Genomic DNA, 14,161 nt, shown 5'->3' with positions numbered 1-14,161 from the left:
TTGCTATAGTAACTGCTTATAAATGACAAAAAACAGTTCAGTTATGCCAGAAATGAGTTTTTAGGAGCTGGACCAAAAGCCACCAGGCTTACTCAGGACAGTTTATTCTTTGACTTGAAGATTTAATGCTATAGAATATTATCTCAATACTATTTATTGATGTTGTAGCTTTACCATTTGTTTTGAAATAGTGTGTGTATTGTGTGTGTGTGTGAGAGAGAGAGAGAGAGAGAGAGAGAGAGAGAGAGAGAGAGAGAGAGGAATCGGATGTGGGTCTTTATGCAAGTTAATCAGGCATGCTACTGCTAGCTATTCCCGCAGTTCTTGAAATGCCATTTTTAGCATATACTAGGTTTATTTATATATATTTCTTAATATCTATTCTGGTTCATTTAACTTTTTCTATGTCTGCTCCTACATCATACTTGTCTGATAACTATAATTGTAGTATTTTTAAATGTTAAATGTTTTGACTAGCAGTAGTTCATTTTTAATTAATTATTCTTATCCCCAAATATTTTGGTATTTTCTAACATATGATTTTTGTCTGATTCCACAAATACATCTCAACAGGACTTTTATCGAGATCGTAGTGACTTTGTGAATGTCTTATGGAGTCTAAAATAGCTTGAGTATTGTAGTTTCTTACTCAACGTGACAGTACACTATGCTGCCTACTTAGCTGCTTTTAGAACTGTCTTTCAGAAAAATAGCATTTCCTATAAATATTTCTTGTAGATTTCAAAAGACTTTTTTTTCTAGACATGTTGCCTCTTGTTTTTAAGTTTTGAATGGATTTATTTTTTGTTAATGACTTTAGATGGATTTATGTATTAAAGCCAGTTCAATGTTAAATTATATTTATTAATTCTAGTAGTTCTCTTCAGTTGAATGTTTTGATATTTGTATGTGTTTCCACATGTGTGCATATGGGATGTGCATGCCTGTTTGTGAAGGTCAGAAGCACATTGAAATAATGTAGGTTGAAGAGCACCAGGCTAACTCCAAGATCAACCAATTATATAAGCATATATATTTATTATAAGGGGCAAACTCACAAAACAGGAACGAGAAGTCCAAGCTCAGCTGTGTAGCATGAGAACCACAGAGAGAGAGCAAACCCTTGGCCGCCTGTGTTTTTCTCCGGGTACCCAAAAGGTCATGCTCTAACCTGATTCCACCTCTTAAAGATCACTGGCTGACAGAGATTCTCCATCACCTCCACCCTTTGTCTAAAAGCGTTCCAAACCCAATACAAAACTATATACGATAGGAACAGACATCAAGTATAAAATTACAACCAACATAAACAACATTAAGTAAGGAACACATGATGAATGTTTTAATAAACATTTTATTATAAAGAGTCTAAGTCTTACATTGGAAATGACTTGGCTAAATCATAAGAGGAAAGTAACTATGACTATCTAATCTTCAACCCCATTGAAGGCCTGAGAAGGGAAATAAGATTACTGGAGTAGGCAGGAAGTGCAATCAAGCAGCTTCCAAAGCATGCAATATATGACAGAGACAACTGTCTATCTGAGCAATCACTCATTTACAACATTGAAGCAACCAACTTTGGCTAAGGCCTAGCATAACCTAATTAATCTGACTATATGTATAACAAACATGAATAACTATTGACTTATAATACTTAATACCTATATAACTTAAAGACAATGTTGGCTTTTGCTACACCTCCTACATACACGGGAAGGCTGAGTCCTCCTATTCTTTCCATTCCCAGAGGAGATATTATTTTTAGGAATTTCTTGTCAATAATCCCTTTTTAGATGTCTTATTTTACCGCAATTAAAACATTTGGCATTTTGGTGTCTTCTCATACCATTGGACATTGGTTTTCCTACACAAGTTTTAGTACTATAGTTAAATGTCTCAACATTTATTGTATGTAAGATCCATTCATCTATTGGTGCTGATCTGACCTTTAAAGGCCTAAGGATCGTCTTGCATTCTAAGTTGGCGTTTTTAAAAGCCAAAGATTTAATGAGTACATGTCTAGCTTTTGGGTCTGTTACTCCTATTTGTACAATCTTAGTTAATCTTTATAAGAAGCCACTAAAGGGTTTTCTCTGACCCTGTTTAACTCTAATAAATTATTTTTTTTTTTCTGGTTCCTGAATCCTGTCCCAAGCATTTAAAGCTGCTGTGATAACATAGGGACAAGGTGTGTTTGTCATAAAGAGCTTGAACCTGTGGATCAGAGTGATGCCCCTCATTAAGAATTTGATCTTGGGAAATTTTAAGTCCTTTTTCTTTTTCCTGTTTTTTTTTTTTTTTAAATTTTTGCTTTCTCTCTCCAATAACACTTTCAAAGAAGCTGTAGTTCATTTTCTAAAGCTGCTGAGATTAATTGAAGCCAGTCTGTGGGGTTATCTTGTTGCTTGAAGCCCATGTTTTGACCATTTCCTTAACAAAGGGTGAATGTATGCCATAATTAACTATTGCTTGTTTAATTTTTTTATAAATTACTCATATGGGTTTCCATGTATATTCTTTCGCTATCTTAGGGTACTTGATGTCAGATGGTCTTTTTGAGGAGATCACTGATAGGCATTTAGAATTCTGAGTAAGCTATCCCAGAGTTTGGTATATACTGATGTGGATAAATTTTGTCTTTATACTTTTTGTCCCTAGTCATCAAATTCTATGAATTTCTCAATTTTTAAAAAATATTTTACCAGTGCTTTTTGCAAAGTCTAGATCTCCTGCCTGGTGTTTTGTTCCAATGTCCTCATTGAAGATTTTAAGGTATGAAGTCTCTCCATCCTTGGCCATAATTTTTATAGTGTACATATTGCCTTCCTGGAGAGATTTTTTTTTTCGAGACAGGGTTTCTCTGTAGCTTTGGAGCCTGTCCTGGAACTCCCTTTGTAGACCAGGCTGGCCTCGAACTCACAGAGATTTGCCTGCCTCTGCCTCCTAAGTGCTGGGATTAAAGGCAAGCGCCACCACCACCCGGCCCTGGAGAGATATTCTATCCACCAATCTATCATAACTGTTCAACAGATTTTGATTAATATATTCAATAGCATGAATTCTCAGACAATGTCTCAGCACCCTCTATCACTGACTGGGCTTTGTCCATCAAATTGGTCATATCCTTTTCCAGAGTGCTGATTTTTCCTTTTAGTTGGCTATTATCAGTCTATAAAGACTGTATCATTTCTAAAAGTGCCTCATTATTGGCACTATTATCAAACCATGTTTATAAGGAGAAAATATGAAGGACAAAGCTAATTCCTAGAATCAAATAAAGGGATATAGAAGGGAAATCACATAAGCCTTGTATAATCCATGGTATAAGTTAAAAAGCTGTTGAACTCTTGCACTGTTAAATTATCTGCCATCTTGACATTATAAATTATAAATTTGACCTTATAAGTCTCACCAGTAATGAGTTGGAGTAGGTGCAATAACCATTACTGGCCAGTAGGTGTCACAGTTATAGGCGCATGGCCAGCCTGAACAGTTTGAATTGGTTTTGGTGTGTTAGATACTGAAAAATATGTTTAAATTAAAAGCAGTTATTCAGTGTAGATCACAGACTGTGTACTCCACAGGATCCCTGACTGGTTAGCAGCAATGCAGGGACAGCAAAGCAGCAATGCTGACAGAGACACCTGGGGAAGCTCACACCCCCTGTGTTTTTACAGTATGCTGGGAAAGCTGGACCCACAAGCCTCCCTGCTGCAAAGTCCACTGGTAGAGCAGGTGTCTGGAGATCTGGAGCGGCTCCGAGATACTACCAAGGCTAGCTACTCAGGGATGCTGTGCAAGGATGCTACCCAAATACCCAAATATGCCATACAGAGCCAGGGCAGTCCAGCCAGGGCAGCAACTAGCTGAACCCACTGGGGACCTGAGTCCCCAAGCCCCACATTGTGTGCCAACTGTTAAAATAACACTGGTTGAAGAATACCAGGCTAACTCCAAGATAAACCAATTATATATATATATTTTATTATAAGGGGCAAACTCACAAAACAGGAACAAAAAGTCCAAGCTCAGCTGTGTAATGTGGGAACCACAGAGAGAGAGCAAAAACCCTGGGCTGCCTAGCATTTTTCTCTGGGTACCCAAAAGGTCATGCCCTAACCTGGTCCCACCTCTTAAAGATCATTGGCTGACAGAGATTCCCCATCAAGAGGCCAACACTGTCGTTCAACCTATTGCTTTCCACACTAGATTTTAAGACAGAGTTTCTCACTGAAAACCTGGAGATCATCAATTAAACAAGACCAGCCTGCCAAGCCCCAGGCATTCTCTCATCTTTGCATCCTCAGGACTGAGAGTCCAGACACATGCCATTGCACCCAGGCTTCTTACATGGATTGCTAGGGATCAAAACTCAAGTCCTCATGCTTGGCCAGCCAGCGCTTCAGTGATCCATCTCCCCAGCCCCACATTTGATATTTATAGATAGGTAATTACATCATCTGCATAATGAGACTTCTGTCCCTTATGAATAAGTACTGAAACATGAAAATGAGTAAGCAGTGTAGGCTAAACGTATGTAAAGAAGCATCATTATTCAGTTCAGACTTTTCAAGCAACCATTTCTATTGCTTTACTTTTTAAGTACAACACTGGCTGTATCATTCTTCAACATGTCTTGTGAATTTTAGTAAGCTGTTCCTATTCTTGTCACACTGTAATGTCAATCAGGAGCTAGAGCTTAATCTGAAGGGCATTTATAACTTAGCAAACATGTTTTATTTCATTTGCAATATTTTATTAAATTATCCTTTCATTCTTTAGCAAATAGCTAATAGAATCCTATATGGTATTGGTTAGTCTACTGTAGAGTTTAATTTGCTAAAATGCTATTTAGAGTTTTTGTATTGTTTCAATCGGTAAAATTCTTCAGTATGCTCATACCAAAGAATTGGTACCAAGAGCAAAGGTCTCCTCAGGGAGTAAGTTGAATGCAGCTTTAGAGCAGACCACATGGTTTTTCAAAGATGGTTGAAATTACCTCTAAAGCAACTCAAGGCTTATGCATTTTTACAGGAGTTAAACTTCAACTAACTTTTACTTTTCTTCATTGTTGAACTATTGAGCTTTCTATTTTCTTTAAAGATGGTCTCTTCTAGAAGTATTTACAATGTTTTATATATATATATATTATCTATCTATCTGTCTGTCTGTCTGTCTGTCTGTCTGTCTATCTTTTGTCACCTATCTCTATATGTATTTCTTTGAGAACACAAACTTTTCATCATATTTGTATGTATTTACAAGTGTTCATTCTAATTGCTTTTTATAGTTTATATTTACTTTAATTTCTGTTTAATGGCATGACTACATTTGTAAAAGGCATATATGATTGATTCTCAATAAATCAGCTTCTGGTAGATCACATTTATATAATTTTTTTCTGTTCATTCATCCATTCATTTACCCCTTTACTAATTTCTTTACTTGTTTTACACACACTGAGAGAAAGAGAGAAAGAGAGAAAGAGAGGAGAGAGAGTGAGAGGGGAGAGAGAGAGAGAGAGAGAGAGAGAGAGAGAGAGAGAGAGAGAGAGGAGGGGTGGAGGCAGGCTTCTGTAACTTGCAATCCTTTTGTCTCTATCTTACCATGATAGGTTGCAGATGTGTGCCAATGTGTCTGGATTTCCTTCCTTACTCTGATTGGGGTTATTTCATGATTTTCTTTTTAATGTACTGGCTGAATATTTAATTTTCTTACTTTTAACTCGTCTGCTTGCTAGAAAATGCATTTAAAACTCCACAGTTTCCTTTTTATTCACATCTCACAGTTTTTATTTGCAGAGCATTAATTTTGTTAAATTCTGAATAAATTTTAATTCAATCTTGATTTCTTCTTTTACCTAAGATTTATTTATTTCTGGTTTGAAGGTTAACAAGTGATTAAGTTTAAATTCTAATTGTATTACATTATAATCAGGAAAAGGTGTGGCTCATATTTTATGGGCTTATGTATTTTTATTAATATTTGTGGGACTTACAAAGAGCAAGTATAAGGATGGAGATGGGAAAGGGTATGTAGAGGAGGTTTGGGGAAGGCACTGACTTCAGCTTTCAGCATTTAAGCCTGACAGATCCCTTGGAGATTCAAGTGGAGTGACCACACAAGCAGTTGAAATAACTCATCTGAGCACAGTTTCAAGATCTTCCATGGAGATACAAATTTAGGGGGTATCAACTTACTGCTGGAATTTAAAATATCAGGGTTTGCTGAACCTACCCCAAATGTGGTTGAAGATAGACTGAGAAGGGATAAAAATCCAGACTGAGTCCTAACAGTGGATAGTTTATCACCTATGGAGAGGTTATAGGATAGGTGGGGGAAGCAAATGGGATATTGCAAGGAAGCTACCCTAGGGGATAGAAACAAGAAAACTGTGATGGCTATAGAAGCTTAGTGAGGAAAATACTAGGGCAAATGGAGATCTGTTCCTTCTAGTGTTGTTGCTAGACCTGGGATGAAGAGGACTGGACCTGGATGGAGAGGAGTGTACCTGGGATGGAGAGGACTGGACCTGGATGGAGAGGAGTGGACCTGGATGGAAAGAAGTGGACCTGGGATGGAGAGGACTGGGCCTGGATGGAGAGGAGTGGACCTGGGATGGAGAGGACTGGACCTGGGATGAAGATGACTGGACCTGGAAGGAGAGGACTGGACCTGGGATGGAGAGGACTGGACCTGGGATGGAGAGGACTGGACCTGGGATGGAGAGGACTGGACCTGGGATGGAGAGGACTGGACCTGGGATGGAGAGGACTGGACCTGGGATGGAGAAGATTGAACCTGGGATGGAGAGGACTGGACCTGGGAGGAAGAAGACTGGACCTGGGATGGAGAGGAGTGAATGGCAGGAATAGGACTGGAGATGGGATGGAGAGGACTGTGCTGACTTTGGCTTCAGCAGGACAGGGTCACAGGGACCTTGCATGGCAGAACAGAACTTCACACTTGGATTCTGCCAAGTGTTCTACTGTTTACCCACTATGTGAAACACAGACATTTACAAATGTTCTGGTCAGTGTGAACTTCTGTAACAAATGCCCCAAACTGTACCATCTAAACAGCAAAACCCCTTTCCTTGTGGAGGTTGGAAGTTTAAAATTAAGACTGGTCTGTTTGGTGTCTGGCTAGAACCCTCTTCTTGACTTGTTACCTTTCTGCTCTATTCTTATAGACCAAATGCTCCATGTATGCACTCAGAGATACAGAAGAAGCAAATTGTAGCTATTTTGTGTCTCTTCCATCAGACTAAGGTCCCCAGACTTATGACCTACTTAGTTTTAATATGGTTCCCAGCAGAGTCCTCATGACTCACAGTGCATGTGTATTTACTTTCTTAAAAATCTTTCTCTTCAAGTGGGAAGTACTCTACAACATATGGGCACAGGAGATTGCTTCCCATGTATAACCCCAGCAGCACAGATATTAAGGGCAACATTGAATAAATAGGACCTTCTGAAACTGAGAAGCTTCTGTAAAGTAAAGGACACTGTCACTAAGACAAAAAGGCAACCTACTGACTGGGAGAAGATCTTCACCAACCCCACAACTGACAAAGGTCTGATCTCCAAAATATATAAAGAACTCAGAAACTAGACTTTAAAATGCTAATTAACCCAATTAAAAAATGGGGCACTGAACTGAACAGAGAATTCTCAACAGAAGAAGTTCAAATGGCCAAAAGTCACTTAAGGTCATGCTCAGCCTCCTTAGTGATAAGGGAAATGCAAATTAAAACAACTTTGAGATACCATCTTACACCTGTCAGAATGGCTAAAATCAAAAACACCAATGATAGCCTTTGCTGGAAAGGGTGTGGAGAAAGGGGTACACTCATCCATTGCTGGTGGGAATGCAAACTTGTCCAACCACTTTGGAAATCAGTGTGGCGGTTTCTCAGGAAATTCGGGATCAACCTACCCTAGGACCCAGCAATACCATTCTTGGGAATATACCCAAGAGATGACCTATCATATGACAAAAGCATTTGTTCAACTATGTTCATAGCAGCATTATTTGTAATAGCCAGAACCTGGAAACAACCTAGATGCCCTTCACTGGAAGAATGGATGAAGAAAGTGTGGAATATATACATATTAGAGTATACTCAGTGGTAAAAATCAATGACTTCTTGAATTTTGCATGCAAATGGATGGAAATAGAAAACACTATCCTGAGTGAGGTAACCCAGACCCCAAAAGATGAACATGGGATGTACTCACTCATAATTGGTTCTAGCCATAAATAAAGGACATTGAGCCTATAATTTGTGATCCTAGAGAAGCTAAATAAGAAGGTGAACCCAAAGAAAAACATAAAGTTATTCTCCTGGATTTTGTAAGTAGACAAGATTGCTGGGCAAAAATTGGGATCTTGGGGTTGGGGTAGGATGGGGGTAAAGGGAAATGGGGAGAGACAACTGAGAAGGGGAGAATGGGGGAACTTGGGGGAATGGGATGGTTGGGATAAAGAAAGGGTGGATATGGGAGCAGGGAAGCATATATCTTAATTAAGGGAGCCATCTTAGGGTTGGCAAGAGACTTGACCCTAGAGGGGCTCCCAGGTGTCCAGAGGGATGTCCTCAGTTAGTTTCTTGGGTAGCTGAGGAGAGGGAACATGAAATGGCCCTATCCTATAGCCGTATTGATGAATATCTTGCATATCACCTTAGAACCTTCATCTGGCGATGGATGGAGATAGAGACAGAGACCCACATTGGAGCACTGGACTGAGCTCCCAAGGTCCAAATGAGGAGCAGAAGGAGGGAGAACATGAGCAAGGAAGTCAGGACCACGAGGGGTGCACCCACCCACTGAGACAGTGGGGCTGATCTATTGGGAGCTCACCAAGGCCAACTGGACTGGGACTGAATAAGCATGGGTTGAAACCGGACTCTCTGAACATGGCGGACAATGAAGGCTGATGAGAAGCCAAGGACAATGGCACTAGGTTTCGATCCTAATACATGAACTGGCTTTGTGGGAGCCTAGCCTGTTTGGATGCTCACCTTCCTGGTCCTAGATAGAAGTGGGAGGACCTTGTTCTTCCCGCAGGGCAGGGAATTTGGACTGCTCTTCAGTATAGAGAGGGAGGGGGAATAGAGTGGGGGGAGGGGGAGAGGAGTGGGGAGTGGGGGGAGGGGAGTGGGGGGAGGGGAGTGGGGGGAGGGGGGCAATGTGTGGGAGGAGTGGGAGGGAAATGGGAAACGGGGAGGAGGCAGGAATTTTAATTAAAAAAGAATAAAATAAATAAAAAATAATCAAAAAAAAGAAAAATCTTTCTCTTCCTCTCTTTCTCTCATCCTCTCTTCCTCTTTCTCCATTCCTCCCTCCCTTTCTTCCTCCCTCTCTCCCCCACCTCCTCCCTCCCTTCCTCCCTCTCTCCGCCCCTCCCTCTCCTTGTTTCACAGGATCTCACCACATAGGAATGGCTAACTAGGACTCATATATTATGACCATGCAGACATCAAACTGACAGAGATCCACTTGCCTCTGTCTTCAGGTTCCAGGATAAAAGGCATGTACTATATGCTCATCTTTATTTTATTTTTTGCTTTCGATTCTTAGAAAAATTTTGCTAACTTATTCAACTCAAATTGAAATTTTGCTAACTCTCTCTAGTTTCTCTGACACCAAATACAATGTTCTTTTGAACATCTGTGGTTTCTATCTTTTGATCACCTTGACCCATTCTTTTAATCCATTATTACATATTCTTTTTATTTTTTTATGTATTCTGAGATTTTTTTTTTTGTATTACTGAAGTTGAGTATTGTTCTTTCAAGGTCTGAAAACAATTGAGTTGGAATTTTTGATGGGGAAAGCCTTGTTAACCAATAATCTTTAAGAGGTGAAACCTAGTTTAGGTGTGACTTTCTGGGTCCAGGAGATAAAAACCTGTGAACCACCCAGGTGCACTCTCTGTGTAGTTTCCCTCATGGTCAAGCAGAGCCTGTGTCTTCTGTTCCTGTGGCATTAGTTTTTCCCCTTATAATAAATAAAATATATTTGTCTATTTTTAAGCTAGACTGGTTATTTCCATATCTAGATAACAGCTTCAAATTTTGATGGGGATTGCTTTGAATCTATAGATTGCTTTTGGTAAGACCACCATTTTTACTATATTAATGTTACTGATAAATGAACATGGGAGATCTTTTCATCTTCTGATATTTTCTTCAATTTCTTTATTCAAAGAAAGACTTGAAGTTTTATCAAACAAGCCTTTCACTTGCTTGGTTAGAATTACCCCAAGATATATTGATTAAGATTAGTGTAAAGATATTATTTCACTAATTTCTTTCTCAGTCTGTTATCATTTGTATATAAAAAGGCTACTGATTTTTTTTTTTTGAGTTAATCTTGTATCCAGCTACTTTGCTGAAAGAACTTATCAGATATAGGAGTTTCCTAGTGTAATATTTAGGGTCACTTATATATACTATCATATTATCTGCAAATAGTGAAAGTTTGACTTTTTCATTTGTAATTTGTATCCTCTTGATCTCCTTCAGTTTTATTGTTCTAACTAAAACTTAAAGTACTATATTTAATAGATATGGAGAGAGTGGACAACCTTGTCTTGTTCCTGAATTTAGTGAAACTGCTTTGAATTTCTCTCCATTTAATTTGATGTTGACTATAGACTTGCTGTAAATTGCCTTTATTAAGTTTAAGTATGTCTATTATATTCCTAATATTTCCAGTCATGAAGGGGTGTTGATTTTGTCAAAGACTTTTTTTTTGCATCTAATGAGACGCTCATGTGTGTTTTTCTTCTTCTTCTTCTTCTTCTTCTTCTTCTTCTTCTTCTTCTTCTTCTTCTTCTTCTTCTTCTTCTTCTTCTTCTTTTACTTTGTTTATTTACTTTTTTTTTGTATATTGAACCACCCCTGTATCTCTGGGATGAAGCCTACTCAGGATAGCTAAAACAACCCTTGGCAATAGTAGAACAGCTGAATGTCTCTCCATTTCCAATTCCAAGTTGTATTACAGAGCTATAGTAATAAAAGCTGCATGGTATTGGCATAAAAACAAACATGTTGATTAATGGAATCAAATTGAAGACCTAGACATAAATCCAAACACATATGGACACCCGATTTTGTTTTTTTATAAAGAAGCCAGAAATACACAATGGATAAAAAACTAGCAGCTTCAAGAAATGTTGCTGTTCACATTGGATGTCTGTATGTAAAAAAATGGCAAATAGATCCATATTTATCACACTGCAAAAAATTCAAGTCCAAGTGGATCAAAGACCTCCAAATAAAACCAAATAAGCTGAACCTGATAGAAGAGCAAGTGGGGAATAGCCTGAACACATTGGCTCAGGAGACAACTTCCTGAACAGAACTAGTATAGCACAGGTGCTAAGATCAACAACCTCATGAAACTGAAAGGCTTCTGTAAGACAAACTACACTGCTAATGAGACAAAGCAGCAGTCTATAAAATGGGATATATATATATATATATATGTATATTTACCAACTCTACATCCAGTAGAGGACTAATATAAAAAATATATAAAGAAAAAAATATATATAAAGAACTCAAGAAACTAGATAGCAGAAACAAACAAACAAATCATCCAATTTTAAAATGTGGTACAGATCTAAATAGACATTTCTCAACTGAAGAATCTCAAATAGGTGAGAAACACTTAAAGAAATGTTCAGTATCCTTAGCTATCAGGGAAATGAAAATCAAAGCTACTTTGAGATTCCATCTTGTATCTGTCAGAACGGCTAAGACCAATAACGCAAGTGACAGCTCATGGTAGTGAGGATGTGGAGTAAGGGGAACTCCCCTCCTTTGCTCGTGGGAGTGCAACCTTGTGCAGCCACTATGGAAATCAATATGAGGTTCATTAGAAAGTTGGGAATGGATCTGCCTCAAGACCCAGCTATGCCACTCCTGGGCATATACCAAAAGGACACTCCATCCTACCATAAGGACACTTGCTTGACCATGTCCATTCTGCTTTATTCAGCCAGAAACTGGAAACAGCCTAGATTTCTCGGAACAGAAGAATGAATAAATGAAATGTGGTCCATTTACACAATGAAGTATTAATTAGCCTTAAAAAAATATCATCATGAAATTTGTAGGCAAGTGGATGAAACTAGAAAAGAATCATCCTGAGCGAGGTAACCTATACTCAGAAAGACAAATGTGCTATGTATTCACTTATAAGTAGTTTTCAGTCATTAAGTAAATAATAACCAAGCTACAGTTCACAGAACCAGAGAGATTAAGTAAAGAAGAGGCCTGTAGCGGTGGGTACATGGATCTTCCTGGGAAGGGGAAATAGAACAGATTTTACAGGTGGTCTGGAGGCAGGTGGGGGTGGAAGCTGGAGGGATCACGTGTTGGGGAGAAATGGGATGGGAGAGACGGCTGGAGGTCATTTGAGGGGTGTTGTGGAAACCTAGTGCAGTGGAAACTTCCTGAAATCTATGAAGGTGATCCTGATGATGATTCCTAGTAGTGGGGGATATGAAGTCTCAACAGGACATCTAGTATAGCTAGGCAAGGTTATTTTCTGGTTACATTCAATTGAATTGTTGGTCAAGGGGGTCCGATGGAAATCCCCAAACAACCCACGCTGATGATAAGACAGAGGCTGCTCTCTGCAAACTGATGGTGGGACCCATTGCAGAGGACAACATCCACACAGCTCATTGAACTTGGAAAAGTTGAACTGGTGCCTGATAGGGAGCTTTCACTGGTCTGTTCTACTCCCTTTGGTATAAGAAAGCTTTCTGCAGGCTAACAAAGGAGAAATGTAGAAACCAGTCCAGTCACAAAACCTTCACTCTGCAATCTGTTCTACCTGCAAAATATGCTAGAGCAATGGTGGCTCAGAATTTATGGGATTAGCCAACCAAAGTCTGATTTGGCTTAAAGCTCACCTCATGAGAAGGAACCTGTACCTGATACAGCTTGGGTAACCAAGGACCAGAGACTAGATAGTCCAGAGACCTGGAGTAAAGACCAAACACAATTGATCTTAAAAAAAAAAAAGTACCAATAAAGTGACTCCTAATGATATTCTGATCTACCCACAGATCAGTGCTTTATCCATTACCAGGAAGGTTTTCTCTATCAAAGATGGAAACAGATGTAGAGATGCACAGCCAGACATCCCACGGAGAGATCTAAATCGGAGGTCACCATCAAATCCCTCCCCTCAGAGCTCAAGGAATTCTGCAGAAGAGAAGGCAGAAAGATTGTAAGAGCCAGAGGTGATGGAGGACACCAGGAGTACGAGAACCTCTGAATCAACTAAACAAGGTGTATATTGAGCTCTCAGAGACGGAAGCAGCAAGTACAGGACCTATGTGGGTCTGCACCAGGTCCTATGGTTATATATCTATTAGATTAGCATTTTTATGAGACTCCTGACTGTGAGAACAAGTGGGTGTCTGACTCTTTTGTCTGCTCTTGGAACTCTTTTCCTTCTGTTGGGTTGCCCTATCCTACTTCAATATGATAGTTTTTGTTTCATCTTATTATATTTTATTTGGTCTTTGTTTGGTTGTTGTCTTTTGGAAGCCTGTTCTTTTCTAATAAGAGACAGAAACGGAGCGGATCAGGATGGGGTGGGGAGAAACTGAGAGGAGTGGAGTGACGGGAAACCAGGATATATTGTATGAGAAAAGAATGTATTTTCAACAAAAAGAAAAATGAGAGAAATGGGTACTGATGGCTAGTTCTCAACCCCGAGCTTTAAAGTTCCTGCAGACTCAGGGTAAGAAGGAAAGATTGTGCCATCTACAGAATGGAAACTTTTCAGGAGAGAGAAAAACAAGAACAACAATGAAGCAGCAGCATTGCTAATGGATGGTTGGTTGTGCAGAGAAGTGGGAGAAAAAAATAGAAATGAAAGGAGCTAGAGAGAAAGACTTCTGAGAGACATCAAGACTCACCTTGAGTCTCACATCTCACTTTCCAATCTCTCTCTCTCTCTCTCTCTCTCTCTCTCTCTCTCTCTCTCTCTCTCTCTCTCTCTCTCTCTCTCTCTCGATGTGCATCTTCTACATCTGTAATAACAAATATCATCTCTGCTCTCCAGAAACTTGGAGAGGCTGTCATATATAGAAGATGGAGTTATGAGTACCCCAGGATTAGTAAAGA

The sequence above is a fragment of the Chionomys nivalis genome, chromosome 14 (genome assembly GCF_950005125.1).
Source record: "Chionomys nivalis chromosome 14, mChiNiv1.1, whole genome shotgun sequence".
Taxonomy (NCBI): domain Eukaryota; kingdom Metazoa; phylum Chordata; class Mammalia; order Rodentia; family Cricetidae; genus Chionomys; species Chionomys nivalis.
The sequence above is the reverse complement of the archived record's forward strand: the minus strand, read 5'-3'. Positions refer to the sequence as shown.